The sequence below is a fragment of the Podarcis pityusensis genome, assembly GCF_964106645.2.
Source record: "Podarcis pityusensis genome assembly, chromosome: 10".
Taxonomy (NCBI): Eukaryota; Metazoa; Chordata; class Lepidosauria; order Squamata; family Lacertidae; genus Podarcis; species Podarcis pityusensis.
Window position 1 is genome coordinate 50,609,604 of NC_138035.1, and position 23,115 is coordinate 50,632,718.

The window sequence follows — 23,115 nt, forward strand, 5'->3', positions numbered from 1 at the left end:
ATTTGAACAGGGAAGCTGTCTTCTGCTGAGCTGGACCAACAACCCATCTAGTTCAGTAGGTGTTTATACTGAATGGAAGCAGCTCTTAAGGGTTTCAGACAAGAAAGCATTTCCCAGCTCAACCTGGGAGACGCCAGGGATTCAACCCAGCACTTCCTGCATACAAAGGAAATCCTGTACCACAGAACTACAGCCCACCCCTCCATTTCATCCTGTGGCGGGCCAGAGAAGCGGCACCGGGGCGGGGGAGCTGGAAGAAGAGGAGAGGGGGGCAAGTAGTCCTCCTCCTCACCCCCACCCGCTGCGTTTACCTTCCCAGGGGCTGCCGCCACTGCCACTGCCGCTGCCGCCACCACCACCACCGCCGCCACTGCTGCTGCTTCTTGCTGGTAGGCAGAGCGAACTTGTCTGCTCTGTTCTCTGGTACACAGGAACACCAGGGTGGTGGCAGCAGCGGAGGAAGGAAGATGAGTGGCCCAAAAGGGCTGGCTCCGGAGAGGGGCTGCTTAAAACGGTGCTCAGCCCAGCCCCCTTCCTCCTATAGGCAGGGTGGGGAGAAGCCAGGAGGAGGGAGGGAGGAGGCATCACCATGGTGTGTGTGTGGGGGGGAACGGAATGGAGCAGGCAAAAAAATGGCACAGCCCGAAAAAACAGAATCCCCATGCCAATTCACAGACAGTCCGTGGGCTGGATCCTGAAGGCAATTGGGCCTGACATCTTGAACCTCAAGAGAGATGAACAAAAGCTTCAAACAGGAGTGGGATGAAACTGACAAGACGCTGCCCGCAACTCTGCAACAGGCTGTACAATGGAGCCCCTGTGATGCAGAGGGGAAACTGGCCAAGCTTTTCTCATACACACGGCCTACAGTGAAGATGATTCTCCACAAGACTCTGCTGCAGTGGTTTCTGTTTCACACAAACACACACACCTCTTCACAAATAAATTTGCCTAATAACAATGACAATAATAATAATTTATTATTTATACCCCGCCCATCTGGCTGGGTTTCCCCAGCCAGTCTGGGCGGCTCCCAACAGAATATTAATAATAGTAATAATAAAGTGATAAAACACCAAACATTAAAAACTTCCTGATATAGGGCTGCCTTCAGATGTCTTCTAAAGGCCAGATAGTTGTTCATTTCCTTGACATCTGATGGGAGGGTGTCCACAGGGCGGGTGCCACTACCGAGAAGGCCCTCTGCCTGGTTCCCTGTAACCTCACTTCTCGCAGGGAGGGAACAGCCAGAAGGCCCTTGGCGCTGGACCTCGGTGTCCGGGCTGAACGATGGGGGTGGAGACGCTTCTTCAGGTATACCAGGCTGAGGCATTGCACATTTAATACTTTTCTCTTCTATGACTTTATTATACAGACAACCCCCCCCCCATTTATGTGGGGGTTACGTTCCAAGGCACCACGCGTGTCAGTAAAATTGTGTATATTTGAAACACCATTGAAAAATCCAACAAACACCCCATTTTCGGGTCACTTCTGGGTTTGGCACAATGCACATATACACGGTCACATGCATATTGAATGCACTTAAATGGGGAGTTGCCTGTAACTCGGATTTTTGACATGATTTTATTTGTAAGGTATAGCCAACTTGGCGACCTCAGATGTTGTGAAATACAGTGTCCATCAGTCCCATTCTGCATAGCCAACAGCCAGGGGTGATGGGAGTTGTAGTCCAAAATATCTGGAGCTCACTATTTTGGTTGGCCCTTGCTACATCCTTATTTTATATGGTTATTTGAACTCCCCCCTCCTTTGTTCACTTTTTTCTTTAAATAAAAAAGGTGTTTACATTGTGAGTCATTTTGAGTTCATTTGGGTTGTAAGCTTTTAAAAGGAATAAAATGAAACGAGCATCTTAGTTAAACTCCCGAGAATTGTTTTCCAAGAGCAGGGAAATGAAACTGACAAGACTTTCAACCCTTAGCTCTGCAGAAAGTCCAAAGGCATTTTACAACAGAAATAAAATTGACAACCTCTCATCAGGGGAAGTGGCTTCTCACTCCCTGCAGAGGTGAGAGCCTTGTCAGTTTTGCCACCCTTTGTGCACACATTTTTTGGATCACAAAAGCAACATGGAGCAAAATGCTGTACACTATCTTTTCTGCAGCAAAACAGCTACCAGTCCAATAACAGGGGAGAGCATTCTCTCTCTCTCTCTCTCTCTCTCTCTCTCTCTCTCTCTCTCACCTGTCTCTCTGTTTATCTATCCATGCATCCATGCATCCATCCATCTGGCTCAGCTCCTGCACACTCCACTTGTAAACTCCAGAGGTGGAGGAAGGGGGGCGGTGGGGGCAGTCTGCCCCGTCCCGGGTGTCATCACTGGAGGGGGGGTGACATTCGGCGTGCCACCCACCCTTGACTCCCAAGCCTACCCCGAGCCATCGGGGGAAAGGGCGGAGCTGTGCCACGTTGCCGGCGGCCTTCCCCCCTTCCCCCTTAGTTTTGACAGCTCAGGGGAGGCTTCCTGGAGGGGGGAAGCCTCCCCCAAGCTGTCAAAAGGCAAATAATAATAATCCTTTATTGTCACTACACCGGACTTCCGGGGGCGGCGCGAACGGCAATGGCGGTCCTCTTCTGAATGGGAGAGGAGGCTCCGCAGGCAACGGTTCGTCCGCTACGGCGAAGCGGAGACCCATTCTGGAAAACCCCAGGCGGCAAGAGCCTGGGGTCTTGAGGCTCGGTGGGCGCCTTGAGCGACCCTCCAAGCGCAAAAGGAACCCCGTAAGGGGCTCCGGAGCGCGGAGGGGGGTTGCGGCGCTGAGAGCTGCTTCACAGCCTGAGGAGCGAAGCCGCGCTGCTGCTGCCGGTGAGCGCTGATCCCTTTTCCTGCTAAATTACGGATTCGGACGAAAAGCAACTAACTTGTGAGTAAAAGACTGAGTCACTTGAAATTAGAGACTTTAAAGGGAAAATCTAAATTGGCTTGAACTTGGCTGAAAGCGGAGAGACGTGGAAGCAGGAAGTCCGTCTTCCGCAGCCATTGAACTTGAAAAAAGCAATCAGCTGGAGGAGTGGAGGCTGAAAGAAAGAGATCCTAAGCTTTACAGATCTAAGCATCCATTGAACTTGCATCTTAAAGTAAAGACTTTAAGCTAAAGATTTGGGATTATTACTTGCACTTGACTTTCCTCCTTTTATTGGATTACAAATTAGAAGGTGAAACCCAGAGTCAGGAGCTGCCTGAGCACTAAGGGAGCTGTCAGTACTGCAGATTTGGATACTGTATATTGGAACTTGAAACAATCTGAGGGTATTGAGACCTTTTAAATTTGAAACACTCTTTTTGGAGATAAATAAGTACTGTCTGTAACAAAGTGACCATTTATAAACTCTGCTAAACATTTGTATTTGAAGGTTCTTGGACATTAAATTAGACTCTGAAAGACATTTTAAGCTCCCTCTAGAGGATTGGATTAAAACAGTGACTTTACATGCACATTTTACTTTCGATTCCCTTGTTGTTTGCTTGCTCTGGACCTTTCCATTCCCATGGGAATAACTCAGTGTGACCTTGACTGGCAGATAACGTTGGAATGAGTGGCACAAGAAAAAGAGGGAGAGCTAAACAAACAACTTTAACAACTCTAACCTCAGCCTCGCAGACACGTAGATCATCTGTACCTACTTTGCCCTCAGAAGTGGAGGGAGAGGGCGAAGCAGAGCAGTTACAATTGGAAGATATGGCCTCAGGAGTATCTGTTTCTGTTCTAGACAAAATTTTTGAAAAATTGGAAGCTTTGGACAAGAAAGTAGATGCGCAATCAGCAAAGATTGACAAAAATACAGAATGTCTAAATAAATTAACTACACAAGTGGTACAGAATGCACAAGCAATTGGACAGTTAACGGAGGCCTCAGCAGAAAATCGGAAATTGGCTGAGGACACCAGACAAAAATTAGAAAATTTAGAGCAAGAGGTAAGACCACTCACTAAACAAGTTGGGGAACATCAGATTTATCTCTCCATGATAGAACTGCGAAATCGTGAGAATAACTTGAGGATTAGATCATTACAAGAGGCAGAAGAAGGACATCTAACTGAGTTTTTGACCAAAGAATTCTCCAAGTTCTGGAATTTGGAAGAAAAGGACTTTAAAATCGTGTCAGCTTTCAGACTTGGAAGATTCATAAAGAAGGAGAGGCCCAGAGACTGTTTGATAACATTGAGATCAAAGGAGGAAAGGGATAAGATCTTGGGCCTACATTTCGTAAAATCACTGGAGGTTTTGGATAGAAGAATTGAAATCTATAAAGATATCCCAAGACTACTGCTGGATCTTAGAGCCGCCTATTCTGAACTTGCTAAACTACTAAGGAGCAACGCAATTCCATTCAGGTGGGAATTTCCCCAAGGAATATCTTTTACCTTTAGAGGGAGAAAGGTTAAAGTAAGAACACTGGAAGAGAGAGACAAATTCCTGTCTACATACGGAGAGGACCTTCAAAAAGGAATTGAACTACCTTCTGGGCCTGAGGCAACGCCAGTACCAACACCAGCACCTGTGGAACCTGAAGATCCTGAGAACAAGATACCACCCCTTGAAAAATAACCAGATAATTCAGGATGTCTCTGCAACTGTTGAGCTGGAATATTAATGGTTGTAACATTCCGGAAAAAAGGAAGAAAATATTTCATATATTAAAAAAAGAACAATTGGACATTATTTGTTTACAAGAAACACATGTGACGAGGCTCCACAGAAAAGTGTTAATAAATAAAAGATTGGGCCAGGAATTTGTATCGTCGGACAAAGTTAAGAAGAGAGGCGTGGTGATATATGCAAAAGAGAGCCTGTCACCTAAATTCCTATTTAAAGATGAACATGGAAGAATTTTGGCTATTGAGATACAATATCAAGGAGAGAAACTGCTGATATTAGGAATCTATGCACGTAATGAAGGGAAATCGGAATTTTACAAGAAGCTGCAGGAGACAATGCTGGACTATCTAGACTACAACAACATCATAATGATGGGAGATATGAATGGGGTCGTATCAACTAACATGGACAAGTCACAAAGTCAAAATGTTACAAAAGACGGCAGACTACCTAAAACCTTTTTTGAAATGACTGACAATATGGATTTGATTGACATTTGGAGGACAAAGAACCCACTAGGAAGAGAGGGAACATTCTTTTCTGAAGCCCAACTGACCTGGACAAGAATCGACCAAATATGGATTTCTAGAGGCCTGGCACCTAAGGTCAGAAAAGTGGAAATCTGCCCAAAGACCTGCTCCGACCATAATGCAGTAAAGATGGATATGACACTATTACCAACTGGATCCTTTAGATGGAAGATGAATGACAATTTGTTTAGAGATCAGGAAATTACCAAGAAGGCCCAAAAAGTTTTGAAGGACTACTTTGAGATAAACATGAATAATATGGTGGAAAAAAGAATAATCTGGGACGCAAGCAAAGCTGTAATGAGGGGATTCTTGATACAACAGAATGCAGTAAAGAAAAGAACACAAAATGAGAAAAAAGATAAGATCTTGGATAAAATAAAAGAATTAGAGAAGAAATTAAGAGTGAATCCGAAGTCACAGCCAACTCTGAGAGAAATTAAACTTTATCAAACACAATATTCTAAATTGATAAATCAGGAAATTGAATGGAAGGTTAAATTAATGAAACAAAAAACGTTTGAGTCGGCGAATAAATGTGGAAAACTGCTAGCTTGGCAGTTGAAGAGAAGACAAAGATTAAATACTGTTACAAACTTAGAGGTTGATGGAAAAAACATCCAGAATCCAGTGGATATCAGAAAGTGTTTCCAGAGATATTTCAAAAAATTATACACCCAAGGGCCGCAAGACGATGTTGAGATTAAACAATTTTTGGCAAAAAACGGACTATCTAAATTGTCACAAGAAAATAGGACAATCCTGAATTCTAAAATAACACGACAGGAGATCGAACAAGCCATCCAGAACATGCAACTTGGCAAATCTCCAGGACCAGATGGGCTGACCTCCAAGTACTATAAGACATTAAAAGACTATTTGATACAACCTTTGATGGAGGTCAGCAATGAAATTATGGAGGGGAAGAGGGCACCGGAGTCTTGGAAGGAAGCGTTCATCACATTAATACCAAAGTCGGAAGCTGAAAAGACACAACTTAAGAATTACCGTCCCATCTCTCTTTTAAATGTGGATTACAAAATATTTGCAGACATTTTGGCAAATAGATTTAAAAAAGTTTTAAATGAAGTAATTCATAAGGACCAGGCCGGCTTTCTCCCAGGTAGACATCTGTTTGCTAATACAAGGAACATTATTGACATTTTGGAACTTTTGCAAACAGATATAAATACAAAAGCAGTTTTAATTTTTATAGACGCGGAGAAGGCCTTTGACAATATCTCCTGGAAATTTATGATGGGAAATTTAAAAGAGATGGGAGCGGGACGGGGTTTTGAGAATGGGATTGAGGCGATATATTCAGAACAGAAAGCTAAACTGATAGTTAATAATGTGGTTACAGAAGAGTTTAAAATTGAAAAAGGGACACGACAAGGTTGCCCTATTTCCCCTTTGTTATTCATTTCGGTTCTGGAAGTGCTATTGAACATGATTAGAGGGGATCGGTTGGTGGAAGGAATTCAGGTCGGTCAGAAACAATATAAATTAAAAGCTTTCGCAGATGACCTGGTTTTGACCTTGCAGAAGCCAGAGCCCAGTACGAAAAGAGTATTACAACTGATTAATGACTTTGGTCGGGTGGCTGGATTTAAACTAAATAAACAGAAAACTAAGGTTTTGGGGAAAAATTTGACTGATACAGAGTCAGAACGGTTTCAGAATGAGACGGAACTTAATGTGGTTAAAAAAGTAAAATACCTAGGGGTAAACATAACAGTAAAAAATCTAAGTCTATTTAAGGACAATTATGAAAAATGCTGGACAGAAATTAAGAGAGACTTAGATAGTTGGTCAAAATTGAAACTTTCTTTGTTAGGCCGAATTGCTGCTATCAAGATGAATGTATTGCCAAGGATGTTGTTTTTATTTCAAACACTTCAGGTTTTGGACAAAACGGAGTGCTTCCAGAAGTGGCAGAGAGACATTTCTAAGTTTGTCTGGCAGGGCAAAAAGCCCAGAATTAAGTTTAAGATTTTAACCGATGCAAAACAAAGAGGGGGCTTTGCCCTGCCAGACTTAAAGTTGTATTATGAAGCCGCAGCGTTCTGCTGGCTAAAAGACTGGCTACTTCTTGAAGACACTGATGTGTTAGATTTGGAAGGGTTTAACAATGCCTTTGGATGGCATGCATATTTATGGTATGACAAGGTTAAAGCAAATAAGGCCTTTAAGAACCATATTGTCAGAAAATCATTGCTTAATGTCTGGACAAAATATAAAGACTTGCTGGAAAATAAAACACCAAGGTGGCTTTCACCTTTGGAAGCCAAGGCCCGAAAAAGACCCAATATGGAGGCTAAATGGCCAAAATATTGGGAAATACTAGAAAAGGATGGAGACAATTGGAAATTGCAGAGTTTGGAGAAAATGAAAGACAAAGTGCGAGATTGGTTACATTACGCTCAGATTAAAGAAGTTTTTAAAAATGATAAGAAACTAGGGTTCCAGGTGGAGAAATCGAAATTAGAAACAGAATTGCTAGAACCAAAGATTAAGGTACTTTCAAGGATGTATAACTTGCTGTTGAAATGGAATACACAAGACGAAACGGTTAAATCGGCTATGATAAGGTGGGCACAGGACATTGGGCACAATATCATGTTTGAGGACTGGGAGAGGTTGTGGAGTAATGGATTGAAATTTACTGCATGTAACGCTCTGAAAGAAAATGTAATGAAAATGATTTATAGATGGTATATGACCCCAGTCAAACTTGCCAAAATTTACCACCTGTCTGATAATAAGTGTTGGAAATGCAAAGAGTGTGAGGGAACGTTCTTCCACCTCTGGTGGACTTGCCCTAAAGTGAAGGCGTTCTGGGAAATGATTTATAATGAACTGAAAAAGGTATTTAAATATACCTTCACTAAGAAACCAGAGGCTTTCCTTTTGGGTATTGTCGGCCAAGGGGTGGCAAAGAAGGACCAGACATTTTTTATGTATGCAACAACAGCAGCAAGGATACTTCTCGCAAAACATTGGAAAACTCAAGATCTACCCACACTGGAAGAATGGCAGATACAACTGATAGACTACATGGAACTGGCTGAAATGACCGGCAGAATCCGTGACCTGGGAGAAGAGAGGATTGAGGAGGACTGGAAGAAATTTAAGAACTATTTACAAAAGTATTGTAATTTGAGTGAATGCTAAATAAGATGCTAGATCAAAATAACTGAGCACCACTAAATTTAGAAGTTTTTAAGAAAATAAGTAAGACTGTGAAATTTAGCTCTTTCTGAGAATTATAAGATTATGAAATATAGAAGGGATATAAGAATTTAAATAAGATGATAAATTGCTGACAAAATGTTACAACGATGAAAGTGGGAGCGGGAGATGTGAGGAAGTCCAAAGAAAATGTGAAAATATGTTAAGATCAATGTTATATTGCTTATTATGTTTATTTTTATTGTAAAACCTAATAAATTGCTTTAAAAAAAAAAAAAATATTGTCACTACACCACCTGTGTGCAGTGAAATTAAACGAGCCCCCCACCCATACACTCAGTCTTGTTCGCACTCTATGTGCTTGTCGGAAGTCAATTGCACCCTATTTTTTTTTTCATTCAGCAGTCCAACAGCCCATGGATAAAAACTGTTCTTTAACCTGTAGGTGCGGCTGACTATACTTCTGTATCTCCTGCCCGAAGATAAGAGATTAAAGAGGTGCTAGCCGGGGTGTGAGTCGTCCTTAAGAATTTTCCTCACTCTCCTGAGGCAGCGGTCTCCTGCGATGTCATCTAGTGAACTCACGGGACGGCCCATAATATCATGTGCTGTGTTCACCACTCTCTGTAGGGACTTCCTGTCTGTGGCTGTCAAACCAGCGTCCCACACTGTAATACAGTATGAAAGGATACTTTCTATTGTGGACCGGTAGAAGGAGATCATCAGTTTTTGTTTCACATTGTTCTTTCGCAAGACCCTGAGGAAATGGAGTCTCTGTTGGGCCTTCCTAACCACCTGGGTTGTGTTGATTTTCCAAGTGAGGTCTTCACTAAGGTAAACTCCCAGGAATTTAAAGGAAGAGACTCTCTCCACACAGCCCCCCCGATATACAATGGGGCAAAGTGGTACGGCTCCCCCCCCCGCCCCAGGAATCAGCCCGCCATGGGCAGCTCGCCCTCTGGGGCGCTCGCCACAGCGGCGTCTGCTTGGAAAGCTCACCCCACCCTCATGGCCCCACCCCCAGGTGCACAGCATGTGTGCCACTCTGGGTGCCAGAGCAGCTATCTCCGCCTCTGGCCAACCCTACATACCCACTTGATAAGGCCCCCTGCCAGCTCTTCACCTCACCTCACCCCACGCAATTCCAGCTGCCCCATCCTTCCACTCCTTCACTGCTTCCACTCTCCGTGGATAAATTTAACAGGGAATCTTCACTAACAACACAATCAGCAATCCTGCAAACCGCCAACATGATTACATTTTATATTGGGGTCTGGGTGGGTGTGTCTGTGTGTATGCCCCGCCTTCTCTACGTATTGTTCTTTATGGCCTGCAGCAAGGATGGGGAGAAATTTGATTCAGTTCACATTTAAAGGCAAACCTATCTAATTTGCACTTTCCAAAGCAATCAACGAAACAAAACACAGCTATCCTTCAAAATTCACCTTTCTCCGAATTTTGCCATGCCGTTTTCCAGTGAAGTAATGTGCATAAAATTGCATATATTAGCAAAAAATAACAAAAAAAAAATGCATTACATTGTAAGGATGGCTTTGCAAAAATGTTTATACTGAAATGAGTATATTAGGAGAAATTGCTCTAAAATGCTAGTTTTCATTATGGCATTGAAAACCCAAAATGCATATAGAACAGCAAAGTGTCTATTATATTGGAGGAAACTGCGAAAATGTCTGTATTAGGGGAAATTGCATACAAAATGTGTATATGATAAGGATTTTTTGTAAAAGCAAAATGAAGCAGAAATTGATATAGAATAAATTACAATGGACACAGATATATATTTATATCTACCACAAATCCTGTCATGGAGGATATCACAGAAGGACAGAGAGGTTTTTTTCCCCAACCCAGCTATTGCAACTTTTTTTTTAAAGATGTTGGGAAAAAATTACATGTATTGGATGCAACCTCTAGTTTTCTCCTCTCTATATTTTAAAATGTGCCGAGAGATTAGCGAAGTCCATTATTTGGGGGCATCCATTTTAAAACTAAAGTTGAAACTGCTTTGATCAAAGGAGGAAGAGAATTCAAGTGTGGCATCCAAGGAGCATTGACTCAGAAGGTCCATCGAGTTCAATGGAAATTTTACTCCCTGAAAAGTGTCCGTAGGATTGCAGACTAACAACATTTTATCCCTATTTTGAAAAAAGAGGGGAAGAATTTCTAAAGTCTGATTAAAACCAACACCATTTTTGACAAGTTCCTCAATATGAAAAGGCACCATCCTATTCTGAACGATAAAGGGGGGAAACTCCAAGGAATCATTAATCGAGATGCACAATTCTAGCACCAGCAAGCCCCCTGTCACACAACAATCATTAACAAGCCAGGATACAAATCAAAAGATGCAGGGTAATGAAGATACATCATGCATAGAAGCATCAAAAAACAACAACCCTAATCTAATACAAAAATGCATCACACAAAACATAAATGAGAAAGAAATGTGTCTTTTCTTTCAGAAGAGTCTGTTCAATTATTGAGATTAAAAAAACAAGCATAACTTTTAAAAAAACTTATATCCATGTCTGAAATTATTCTCACTATCACCCTGAGATTCACGAAGTTCCAAAGGGCAACTCTTATAAATGTAGGTTCCTTACAAGTCTAATTAAAGACCAGGGTTGTTGTCTGATAGCCATCATTTTATACCCAGTACATTGTAACTCACACCCTTCAGTTTACACTACGTGATTACTATTCAGACAGCAAAGGTTAAATATGATATGTGACGTTCCTGTATTCTTGAATACTCCAGTGTGTAATTATGTAGACTTTTGTTGAGCTGCATGGCCATTCTCTAGGTTAGCGAGCATGCTGTGCAATGCTTAGCTTCACATTAGCTACTGGGCACTGAATTCCTAAGCTAGATTGCACATAAGGTTCTGTAATTGTACAAATAAATGTGCACAGCCACACCAAGGGGTCACATTTGTCCCTCTGAAAACGCGCACACGAACCATTCATTTGAATTCACTAATAGTCAAAATTTGATTCAGTCTGATTGTGCCTTGTAGCAACAGATCCCAATTAAGACTTAGAGGAAGAATACATTCATATCTTCTACATAAATAATAAGAGGACACGTTCAAAAGTTATGTATTTTTCATTCTGAGATGTATTGGGTCTCTTTGGGGGAATTTTCAAGTTATAGATATATAAATATTCTCAACCTTGACACAACCAAATTAAACAAATCAATAAAGAAATTTTGAAAGGGGAAATAACAAAACCGGTATGAGTACCTGATTATAGAGGAACTAGATGTTCCCAGGGAACTGTTTTGTCCCCAAACCAATTTTCACCTGCAAATGTGCCCCCGCCCCTCAAAAAAAGCTGTTTAAAATAGAAATGTCAGATGCAGTTCATATTCTTTGGCTTAGAGTATGAACCTTGTAACTTATAATTTATTTATTTTTTAAATAAATTTTTATTAAATTTTCCACCGTAATAACACAAACCACAAAGCAAAATGATACACAAAAACAGAAAAGGGGGAAAAAGAGGAAAAAAGGGGGGAAAGGGGGGAAAGGGGGGGAACAATAAACAAATAGACAATAATAACAAACTTAATTCTTCCCAAATCCAACTTTTTAAACATCTTAATTGACTTCCTCAAATCCCTCCCTTCTGAGTTTCCTTGTAATTTAAAAGTAACAGCTTTCCAATGTAATTTATAATTTTTGTCTCAGATGGGAGGGAATCCTTATGACCACAACATGAAGTTCTTCTCTGTCTCAGATTTCAAACAAGAGCGGAGAAGAACTCAGTTTATCCTTCCTACCCTCATCAGAAGCTCCAGGCACCTCACTCAGTGTTGCAGTATGGAGAGAGTTGAAGACTAGCCTGTAAGGAGGAAGAGCTTGCAAAGAGAAGGAAGGGCACAGGGCTAGAGAAGCTGGGAAGGAGTCAAACCTATCACTGAGAGCATGGTGGGGATTGATTTGACTAGGATTGTCTTGGAATAAACCAACTCCAAGATTATAAACCCCTTTTGGCCCATGGGCACCTCTGGAATGTTGAACGAGTACCACAGTCACCACCTCCTCTACAAGCTTCTCCCTCCCTTTCCACCAAACAAACAGAAAGAGAGAAAGCACATGTTTGCACTTGCACATGAAGACACACAGACATTGGATTTCCAAGGGTAAAAGTCAGATCCAGTTGGATAAAAGCAAATCTTCAGTTTACATGAGTTTATATGGAGTCGTAACCTCCCAAAAGCACCATCAAATTAAAGTTTGTGGTGATAGATTGCATCTATACAGTCAAACCTTGGTTGTCGAACGTAATCTGTTCTGGAAGACCATTCGATTTCCAAAACAACAACCAAGGATCAAAGGGCGGTTGGTAAAGTCAATGAAGAAAAAAATAAAAAACTCACCAGAAGCAGTTTGGCTTCCAAAAATCGTTTGAAAACCAGAGCAGTTACTTCCGGGTTTTCAGCATTCGGGAGCCGAAACATACAATATCAGAGGCATTCAGGAGCCAAGGTTTGACTGTAATAAAAATAATAATAACTACAGCACCACAGACACATTGATACAGGGCCTGGATCCTCAAGGATCTTCATCATTTTTTACATAGGATAACAATAATACCCTATAAATCACAGAGCACATCTGGGAACACAGAGTTGACAAGATCTGCTGGAGGCTTGGAGGGTACCCCTTGTAAAAACTGTGATGACCCATAAGGATCTCTGCCTCAAATTCCAATGCTGGAAACCACTTTGTTCATGGTTTTATAGTGTGGTCACTGGAGACAGATGTGATCTGGGATGGTGGCTGGCGGTATGGGGGACTAGTAAAGAAAAGTATGCCACGGAAGGACGATGGTGATGGGGGCAGGACTAGCAAGTGCCACCATAGCTCAGTATAGAGCTTATGCTTGCCATGAAAAAGTTCCCAGGTTCAATTCCAAGTATTACTGGAAATGGGCCCAGTCTGAAACGTTGGTGTGCGGTGTGCTGGTGTCAGTCAGTGAAGGCTATACTTAGCTATCAATGGTCTGACTTAGTATAAGACAGATTCCTATTTTCCATCACATGATTGTCATTGTATGAGGTCTCAACACGTGAATAAGAGTTTTATTCCCGCTTCCTTCCAAATCTGTTGAAAATCTGCTGCTATTCAAAAAACCTCAGATAAACCCCTCTTCATTTTGTTGTGTTCCTTTAACATATTTTAATATAAAACAAAACAGGATCGCCCGGTTGTTTCTTGGGACTAATTTTGGCTTCCTATTTTTTTACCTCCAGCCTCAACTGAGCTGAGCACTCGGCAGGTTCTTTCTTCAGTTTACGGACAGTTTTTTTTTGCAGTTAATTCTGGAGTTAGAGAAACCAATGAGATGTAATGCTATATTATTTTGCACTTGGGAAATAACTCAGTCCTGTCATGTCCGTTAGGCTTTCCCATAAGTCACCGCCAACTGTAACACACATTTTGTTTTTCCTTTGCTATTTTGTGGGGGGAATTAATTACTTTAGCAGATCGTGTTATTATGGAGCTTGGGAACTTTTCATGGACATCCCCATGCTGTTATGTGCAGTTGCCAATTCTCTTAAACTAAAGGCTCTTGCAAAAGAAATAAGTTACAAAAGAGGATATTTAGAGGGCCCCTGTGAATTGTTACTACTACTGCTACAACTACTACTAATAAATTAGTCACTTGTTACACAGAAAGGTCTCCAAGCAACTTATAACTTATTTAAAAGCGTAAGCAGAAATGCATAATAATATTACCAAAAACAAAAGAACCCATATCCACAAAAATCCCCTCTGAAATTCATGAAAACCTCCACAAAGCCAGCCCCACCTGTTTATATTTGTACAGTGGTATCTCGGGTTACAAATGCTTCAGGTTACAAATGCTTCAGGTTACAGATGCTTCAGGTTACAGACTCTGCTAACCCAGAAATAGTACCTCGGGTTAAGAACTTTGCTTCAGGATGAGAACAGAAATCGTGCTCCAGTGGCATGGCAGCAGCAGGAGGCCCCATTAGCTAAAGTGGTACCTCAGGTTAAGAACAGTTTCAGGTTATGAACGGACCTCCAGAATGAATTAAGTTCTTAACCTGAGGTACCACTGTACTGTATTTGTTAGAAAATATAAATTACAAAAAATAGATTGTATGGGGGAGAAAACCTATGTATAGTCGAACCTCTGTTTATGTAACCCTCTGGTTATGTAAACTTCGGGATGTGCGTGCGGCAAACCTGGAAGCATTTTACTGGGTTTTGCCGTGCGCGCATGCACAGAAGAAAAGAACAGAAGAAGGGTTTGGATTTGATATCCCTCTTTATCACTACACTACGTCGTCGCAAAGCAGCTAACAAACTCCTTTCCCTTCCTCCCCCACAACAAACACTCTGTGAGGTGAGTGGGGCTGAGAGACTTCAGAGAAGTGTGACTGGCCCAAGGTCACCCAGCAGCTGCATGTGGAGGAGCGGAGACCCGAACCCGGTTCAGCGGATTACGAGACTCCCACTCTTAACCACTACACCACACTGGCTCCCTCAGCGGTCCTCAGGTTGTGGAAACCTCGGGATCTGACCGGACCTCCAGAACGAATCACGTCCGCAACTGGAGGTACCATTGTAATGTAATGTAACAGCTGCAAAATCTTGTGACTCCAGTTAAGGTCACAAAAATGCTGAATCATTGCCTTGTCAATTTGATAACTTCCTTTAAAAGTGAGCATGTCTGTGTGGTGGTTGGAGATTGGCTGGCTGCTTCACGGTTGTTTTGCTGAGCATGGAAACTTCAAGAGGATGCTGTCCAGAGGAGTTGGTGAGGACAGACAAGCTGTAATTTATGGACTGCTTCAAAGGAATTTTAGAAGCATGAAGACCCTCTCTTGGGCTCAAGAGAGTGAAACACACTGCATTTGACTTGATATGCATAAATAATACTGCTTGTAATAGTTGCCAACCTGCAAGAGTCATTTTCAAAGTCGTGTGTGGAGTCTGCTTCATCGCAAGGGCTTCGATGGTAAAGCCGCTGCATCACTTTGCATGTCTCAGAAAAATAGCCATGCCCATTACATCAGCAGGAAGCCTTCTTGTGTTGCCACCCTCTGGACCTCTTCTGGAGGTCCACAAATATGGACACTTTACTAGAACATCAGAATGGTGATCAGAGATTGCCAAATTCCATATAGTTACTAATCAGCCTTATTATTTACTCAGCGCTATGCAAAGGGGGGCGGTATTCTACAAAGATCTCTTTTAACAGCCAAATGCATAGAATTTTTCAGTAACTGGAATTACAGTCGATCTAGCTTTAAGGCACAGCTTTTGTAGTTCATAACAACCATGAGAAAGATCTTCCCCACAATATCTCAGTGGGAAAATTCCTTTCATAAACTCTTCCCCACAAGCAAAATATTTTCTTTGTTCATATCAAAGACTGAATACATTGGCAGGCCATTGATTGGTGCCATAAATGTTATGGGCTTACTGACGAACAGTCTTTAATCATTTGGCAGCAATTAGCCTCTGGCCCAGGTTTTACACTCAACTAAAGGTTATAGGTTTTTCCTCCATAGGCCCCTCTATGTGAGTTAAAAGATATGACAGTCAAAGTTCACTACAGAATATTACAAGATCAAGGCAAAGAATGTGTAGTTGTGTCAGTTTTCAGAGCACTGCAATGCACTAACGTCATTTTATTAATTACAACTAGGCTCGCTGCCTAATTCATTTTTAGGATTATATTTATCCTGCATCATTTCACTCAGAAAACAAGCAAGAGTTATCTCCTAAACGTTCCCCCTAGACAGCAAAATGCAGTGAAGATTTACTCAGAAGTAAGTCCCATTGCTTTCAGTGGGGCTTGCTCCCAGATTAAGTCCCAAGTAGGACACGGGTCGTGCTGTGGGACACAGGTGGCGCTGTGGGTTAAACCACAGACTTGCCGATTAGAAGGTCAGTGGTTCGAATCCCCGTGACGGGGTGAGCTCCCATTGCTCAGTCCCTGCTCCTGCCAACCTAGCAGTTCGAAAGCATGTCAAAGTGCAAGTAGATAAATAGGTACCGCTCCGGCGGGAAGGTAAACGGCATTTCTGTGCACTGCTCTGGTTTGCCAGAAGCAGCTTAGTCATGCTGGCCACATGACCTGGAAGCTGTACGCCGGCTCCCTCAGCCAATAAAGCGAGATGAGTGCCACAACCCCAGAGTCATGGGGAAATCTTTTGTCTGAAACATGGAGACAGCACTGGTGCCTGCCATGGTACAAGGCAGCTTCTTCCTCTTCTTCCAGTGGGCCATTGAGAAAAGCCCTCCCATTGGCACCAATGAGCAGTCCCATCCCCGCCACTCATTGGCGTTGGGGTAGGCTATTTTAAAATTAAGATCACATCTCAGAAAGGAAGGCTTAATCCTCCCCAGATGTTGCCATCCATGCCAAATGCCAATCATCCACACATACACCTGGTATTTTTAAACAACAACAACAACTTGATTGCTAATTATGTTGTTAATGTAACATAATTAGGCCCTAAGAAAGAGAATGACATATAGCTAGCAATCACTTTTCTTGAGCCTTCATTCATTATATTCTGGATAAAGGTAGGGGGTATTTAGTTTGAAATCTGCAATCCCTAGGATTGTCATGGATCCAAAGCTATTTTTCTACCTCTGTGGTAAAGGAAAGGGGTCCACAGTTCCCTCCTTTTGTGGTTCCACATAGGGATTTTGTGGAACCACATAAAGATTGTGGTTCCTATGTTCAGGAACTGGGTCTGCAAACTGTTTGAGGTGGGGTTGCCGTCTCCCTACAAAAGCAAATATGTAGCTCGGGGGTACAGTTCTCTGAAACCCAGGGGCCAAGTCGATGTGGCAGTTACTATGCCCACACTGTGCTGACCTCCCTGCTGCCTCGCCCCTCTCCCTGTTGGTTAGCTGGTAGAAAGCTCTGCATTGGGAAGCCAGGTAAGCAATGCTACCCCACCTTGCTGGCTGCTACTGGCAAGAAAGGAAAGGGCATTTTCTGTAGGTGGTGCCCCAATGATGGTATAACCCATCGCTGGTACAGATTGTGTAGGGCAGGTTAAATTGGTTTTAATAAATACAGATTTAATAAATTAATCCATAATATTTTGGGTAGGAAGATGTCATGGACTAGCTGGATGCAGAAGGGTGGTGAGAAGGATCAGCTGGGGGAACCCCCAAGGAAAGAAGGCTCAGAGCCAGGGGATTGGCATGTGATGATGCTGAGTGGTCAGAGGAAAGCGTTTGTGGGGAGGAGGTGTCGGAAGCTGAAGAGGCAACAGGGTTTATTGGGCAGGAAGAGGCCGTGGCAGAGAGCAGCCCAGAATCAGAGGCCAAAGCAGAGGCTGGAGAGGAGTGGGGGGAGGCTGCTGAAGAATCAAGGGAGTCTCCCCCTCCTGCTGCAACCAGCTTCCTTCCCTTCTGGGATGGGAGAAATGAAGAGGGTGGAATGACAAGACAATGGAGCCTTAGAGAGCGGTGGGAGGCAGAGACCTTCAGCTGTCGCAACTGCCTCACTAGGGCAAGAGCTACTGGGAAGAGTTGCTGTGACCACTAGAACATTGAGTGCTTTATTATTTTATTGCTGACATATGCCTGTCTCCAGCTCCTGACAGAAAAAGGCCAATGGGTTAAGCTGACTCTACATCCTATTCAGAGTAGACCCCCTGAAAATAATGGATCCAAATTAGTCATCTCCATTTCAATGAGTTTACTCAGAGTAGAACTAGCACAGGCTACAACCCTTGCTCTGTACCACCCTCAATTTCACCATAGCCTCTTCTTCTGATCATTGATCCTTTATGAGAGGTCTGGGCTCCAGTTAATGGCAACTTGCCAGTTCTACTGGTACCACGATCATTCATTACACTGAGATGCTGAAATCCAGAATGATTTTAGAATTTCAGGCAGGGATGCTTTTTGGGGCATCCTAGTTAACCACTGGTTCCACCTGCACACCGACAACATGGGAACAATTAGGGCATTTGAATCAACCCACCCAAGGACATTCTGCTTAGCTGTTGGATTGGCCGAATCTGCCGGATCAAAGAGAAGGGAAGCAATGGGTGTTTATGTGAACATACATCTTAGATCAGCAGCCTGCAACCTCTGGACCTCATTAATGCCAAGCGGAGCTGGCAATTTGGATACCTCCAGCCAAGCTGTCCATGGCTTAGCTGATTCAAATAAAACAGATTTCAATGCCCAATACAACTTGTATCTCCACCACAGGGGTATCCTTCGACATCTGCGATAAGGAACACTTTTCAATTTATTGTGCGTCATTTACTCAAAGTTTTGTCGTGAGAGCAATAAGGACACAGTAGCCTCCCACCATTAATGCAGGGTCTACCAGTTTTATTGTTTCTAGCAACAACACGCAGCTTCATAAAACCAGCACTGCCTGGATTATTACACTGTACCTTCCGCGCAACTATTACATTGCTCATTCATGGCAATTCAAGGAAATGAAATAAGCTCCTTTTACTGAAATCCTGGGAAGCTTATTTTCCAAATAAAAACAAACAGGTAATTCTTCTCCCCCTTTTATTCCGAAGCAAAATGTTTCAGGCGTAGCCGGGATTTATACTGCACACATAAATCAACCTCCTTAACCAATGAACGGGATCATAAAAGCAAATATATGGCTTCAAATGGGAGTTTAAAAATCCAAAAGGGAGGGAAGAATAAATCTGTTCAACATTATTCCCTCTGACCCCAATGCTGAAGATTCCTTACTGAACAGGAGAGCAGAGAAATGCAATTTCAGCTATTCTGATACCAGCGCAATATATCTGCCTCTGCCAAATCCATGCAGAAAACATAGATTTCATCCTAAAAGGCTTTCTTTGTTTAAAAATCACACACACAAGGCCCAACAAGAACACATAGCCATCCTGGTTCTAACTGCAGTAACCCAAGCTGGTTTCGACAAACAAAGCAATGTAGTTTGAATATCAAAACTTTTCTTCTCAGAATGTTCCAGTCATAAGGAAAAGCACAAATTAACTACTCCTTTGGCAGGCTGGTGGGGAGTACACATCTGAGAAATGGCACTGGAATCCGGTTGCGAGCCTTGAATGAATTAAAGGCCTCCTGCCAGTCAGATGAAAGCCTATTTATAGCTCTCAAAAGCAACGACTCCGGTATAATTTTAGAAAATGACGTGAGAGGGATGATGGGCAAACCTTCAGAGGGTTCAGTAATTTGGTTTAGATAAGGATTCATCCTTTAAATGCATTCCTGAAGCACAGCCAAGCTTTTGATGGATGACTTCTTGTGACCCCTCCTTCCTCATCGTCTAGATCCCTGTCCTGCTTGATTGCTGATGCAGCACCTTATTAAAAGAATTCTTGGGGAAACTCCCATTGACAGTCTTCTATGTCTGAGATCTCTCTCTCTCCCTCTTATAGAATCATAGAATTGTAGAGTTTTTTTCCAGCTCATTCCACAGCTTCTCTCCTGTATACACTAGATCTGAAGCTGACTTCTTTTTAGAAAAGGGGAAATACCATGACATACATACATACATACATACATACATACATACATACATTTAGATAGATAGATAGATAGATGATAGATATAAACAGCTGACTCATATAAAATACTGAGGTGGAGCGTACACCAATGTATGCAAATAGAACATAAAGGTAAAGGGACCCCTGACCATTAGGTCCAGTTGTGACCGACTCTGGGGTTGCGGCGCTCATCTTGCTTTATTGGCCGAGGGAGCTGGCGTACAGCTTCCAGGTCATGTGGCCAGCATGACTAAGCCACTTCTGGCAAACCAGAGAAGTACAGAAATGCCGTTTACCTTCCCATTGGAGCGGTACCTATTTATCTACTTGCACTTTGAAATGCTTTTGAACAGCTAGGTTGGCAGGAGCAGGGACCGAGCAATGGGAGCTCACCCTGTCGCAGGGATTCGAACCACCAACCTTCTGATCGGCAAGTCCTAGGTTCTGTGGTTTAACCCACAGCGCCACCCGCGTTCTCAAATAGAACATAAAACATCATAAAAAGAGTTCACTCAGCACATAGTTAAACTATGGAATTCCCCCTCCGCCAAGAAGTAGTGATCAGCACCACCTTGGATGGCTTTAAAAGTTGAGAAAAATTCACAGAGAAGAGTGTCATCAAAAGCTACCAATTACAATGGCTGTGTTCTACCTCCACTGTCAAAGGCAATATGCCCCTGAATACCAGTTGCCAGGAGTCACAAACAGATAGAGTGCTGTTGCACTCAGGTACTGCTTGTGAGCTTCCCATAGGCATCTGACTGGCCATCATAAGAACAGGAGGCTGGGCTGGATGGGCTGTTGTTTGGAATATGCCGTCGAACTATGAAAACGCCTATTGTCTGTCTGGATCGATGATAGAGAAAGCGGTGTGTGTGTCTGCATGTAGAAGAAGAAGAAGAGTTTGGATCTGATATCCCGCTTTATCACTACCCGAAGGAGTCTCAAAGCAGCTAACATTCTCCTTTCCCTTCCTCCCCCACAACAAACACTCTGTGAGGTGAGTGGGGCTGAGAGACTTCAAAGAAGTGTGACTGGCCCAAGGTCACCCAGCAGCTGCATGTGGAGGAGCGGGGAATCAAACCCGGTTCGCCAGATTACGAGTCTACCGCTCTTAACCACTACACCACACTGGCTCTCGTAGAGACCTCTCACTCTTGTGTAGTTGAAATGAAAACTGGCTGTAGAAATTAAGTGTCACTTTCATTGGCCTTCCCACTTTCCCCTCTGGCCCTGCCCACCATTGGGATGTGGTCACCAAAAGACCTTTCTTAGGCTGAAAAAGGTCCCCCAAGGCTGGTACAAAGCATTGACAAAAAGGGGTGGGAGCCAAGGAAAGGAAGCCCACTTCCTATGGGAGAAAACATAATAGACATGTCTTCTCTATGGGCATAAAAACATTCATATGGGCATAAAAATAACATGATCAGCAAGAGGAATTTAAGAAGGTGTAGAGTCATCAAAGCTGAGATGGCGGGCGATAGAGCATTCTCTAGGTCAAGTAGCCCACAAATATGGGCTACATATCTGTTGTCTAGCAGCAGTGAAGGCATGACTGTGGTCTAAACCACTGAGCTTCTTGAGCTTGCCGATCAGAAGGTCGGCAATTCGAATCCCCACAACAGAGTGAGCTCCCGTTGCTCTGTCCCTGCTCCTGCCAACCTAGCAGTTTGAAAGCAGTGCAAGTAGATAAATAGGTACCACTGCAGCGGGAAGGTAAACGGCATTTCTCATCACGGTGTCCCATTGCGCCAGAAGCAGTTTAGTCCTGCTGGCCACATAACCTGGAAAGCTGTCTGTGGACAAACACTGGCTCCCTCGGCCTAAAGCTAGATGAGCGCCGCAACCCCGTAGTCGCCTTTGACTGGACTTAACCGTCCAGGGATCCTTTACCTTTTTATCAGTAGGCTTGGCAAGTGGAGAACCACCACACCCACATGGGCAAGGGGCAAATGGAAAACATCAAGTTGGACTTCTGGGGGCGGCGCGAACGGCAATGGCGGTCCTCTTCTGACCGGGAGAGGAGGCTCCACAGATATCGGGTCGTCCGCTACGGCGAAGCGGAGACCCACTTCGGAAAACCACAGGCGGCAAGAGCCTGTGGTCTTGAGGCTCGGTGGGCGCCTAAAGCGACCCTCCAAACGTCAAAGGAACCCCGTAAGGGGCTCCGGAGCGTGGAGGGGGGTTGCGGCGCTGTGAGCCGTTTCGCAATCTGCGGAGCGAAGCCGCGCTGCTGCTGCCGGTGAGCGCTGATCCCTTTTCCTGTCAAATTCGGATTCGGAACTAAAATCAACTTACTCGTGAGTAAAGACTGAATCACTTGAAATTAGAGACTTTAAATTAAAAGATTTGAACTTGGTTGAACTTGGCTGAGAGCGGAGAGACGTGGAAACAGGAAGTCCGTCTTCCGCCGCCATTGAACTTGAATAAGCAAATAGCTGGAGGAGTGGAGGCTGAAAAAAGAACCTTTAAACTTTACAGATCTAAGCATCCACTGAACCTGCAATCTAAAGTAAAGATTCTAAGTTAAAGATTTGGAATTATTATTTGTATTTGACTTTCCTCCTTTTATTGGATTACAATTAAAAGGTGAAACCCAGGGTCCGGAGCTGCCTGAGCTTTGAGAGATTGAGCTGTCAGTACTGCAGATTTGGATACTTTATATTGGAACTTGCAACAATCTGAGGGTATTGAGACCTTTTAATTTGAAACATTTCTTTGGAGACAAGTAAGCACTGTTTGTAACAAAGTGATTATTAATATCAACTCTGCTAAATATTTGTATCTGAAGGTTCCTGGATACTAAATTAGACTCTGAAAGACATTTTAAGCTCCCTCTAGAGGATTGGATTAAAACAGTGACTTTACATTTACTTTCGATTCCCTTGTTGTTTGCTTTCTCTAGGCCTTTCTATTCCCATGGGAATAACTCAGTGTGACCTTGACTGATAGATAACGTTGGAATGAGTGGCACAAGAAGAAGAGGAAGAGTTAGACAAACAACTTTGACAACTCTAACCTCAGCCTCACAGACACGCAGATCATCTGTACCTACTTTGCCTTCAGAAGTAGAAGTAGAAGAAGTTGCTTCGTCACAGGCAAAAGAGGGAGAGGGAGAAATAGAGCAGTTACAATTGGAAGATATGGCCTCAGGAGCATCTGCTTCTGTTTTAGACAAAATCTTTGAAAAATTGGAAGCTTTGGACAAGAAAGCAGATGAGCAATCAGCAAA

The 23,115-nt window shown here is 43.1% G+C and overlaps 1 protein-coding gene across 3 annotated transcripts in view; it reads right to left on the bottom strand.

Annotated features, from left to right (window-relative positions):
• The window catches only part of TMEM117 (transmembrane protein 117), a 244,250-nt gene that overhangs the window by 13,474 nt on the left and 207,661 nt on the right, over window positions 1-23,115 (bottom strand). The gene's annotated exons all lie outside the window — the stretch shown is intronic.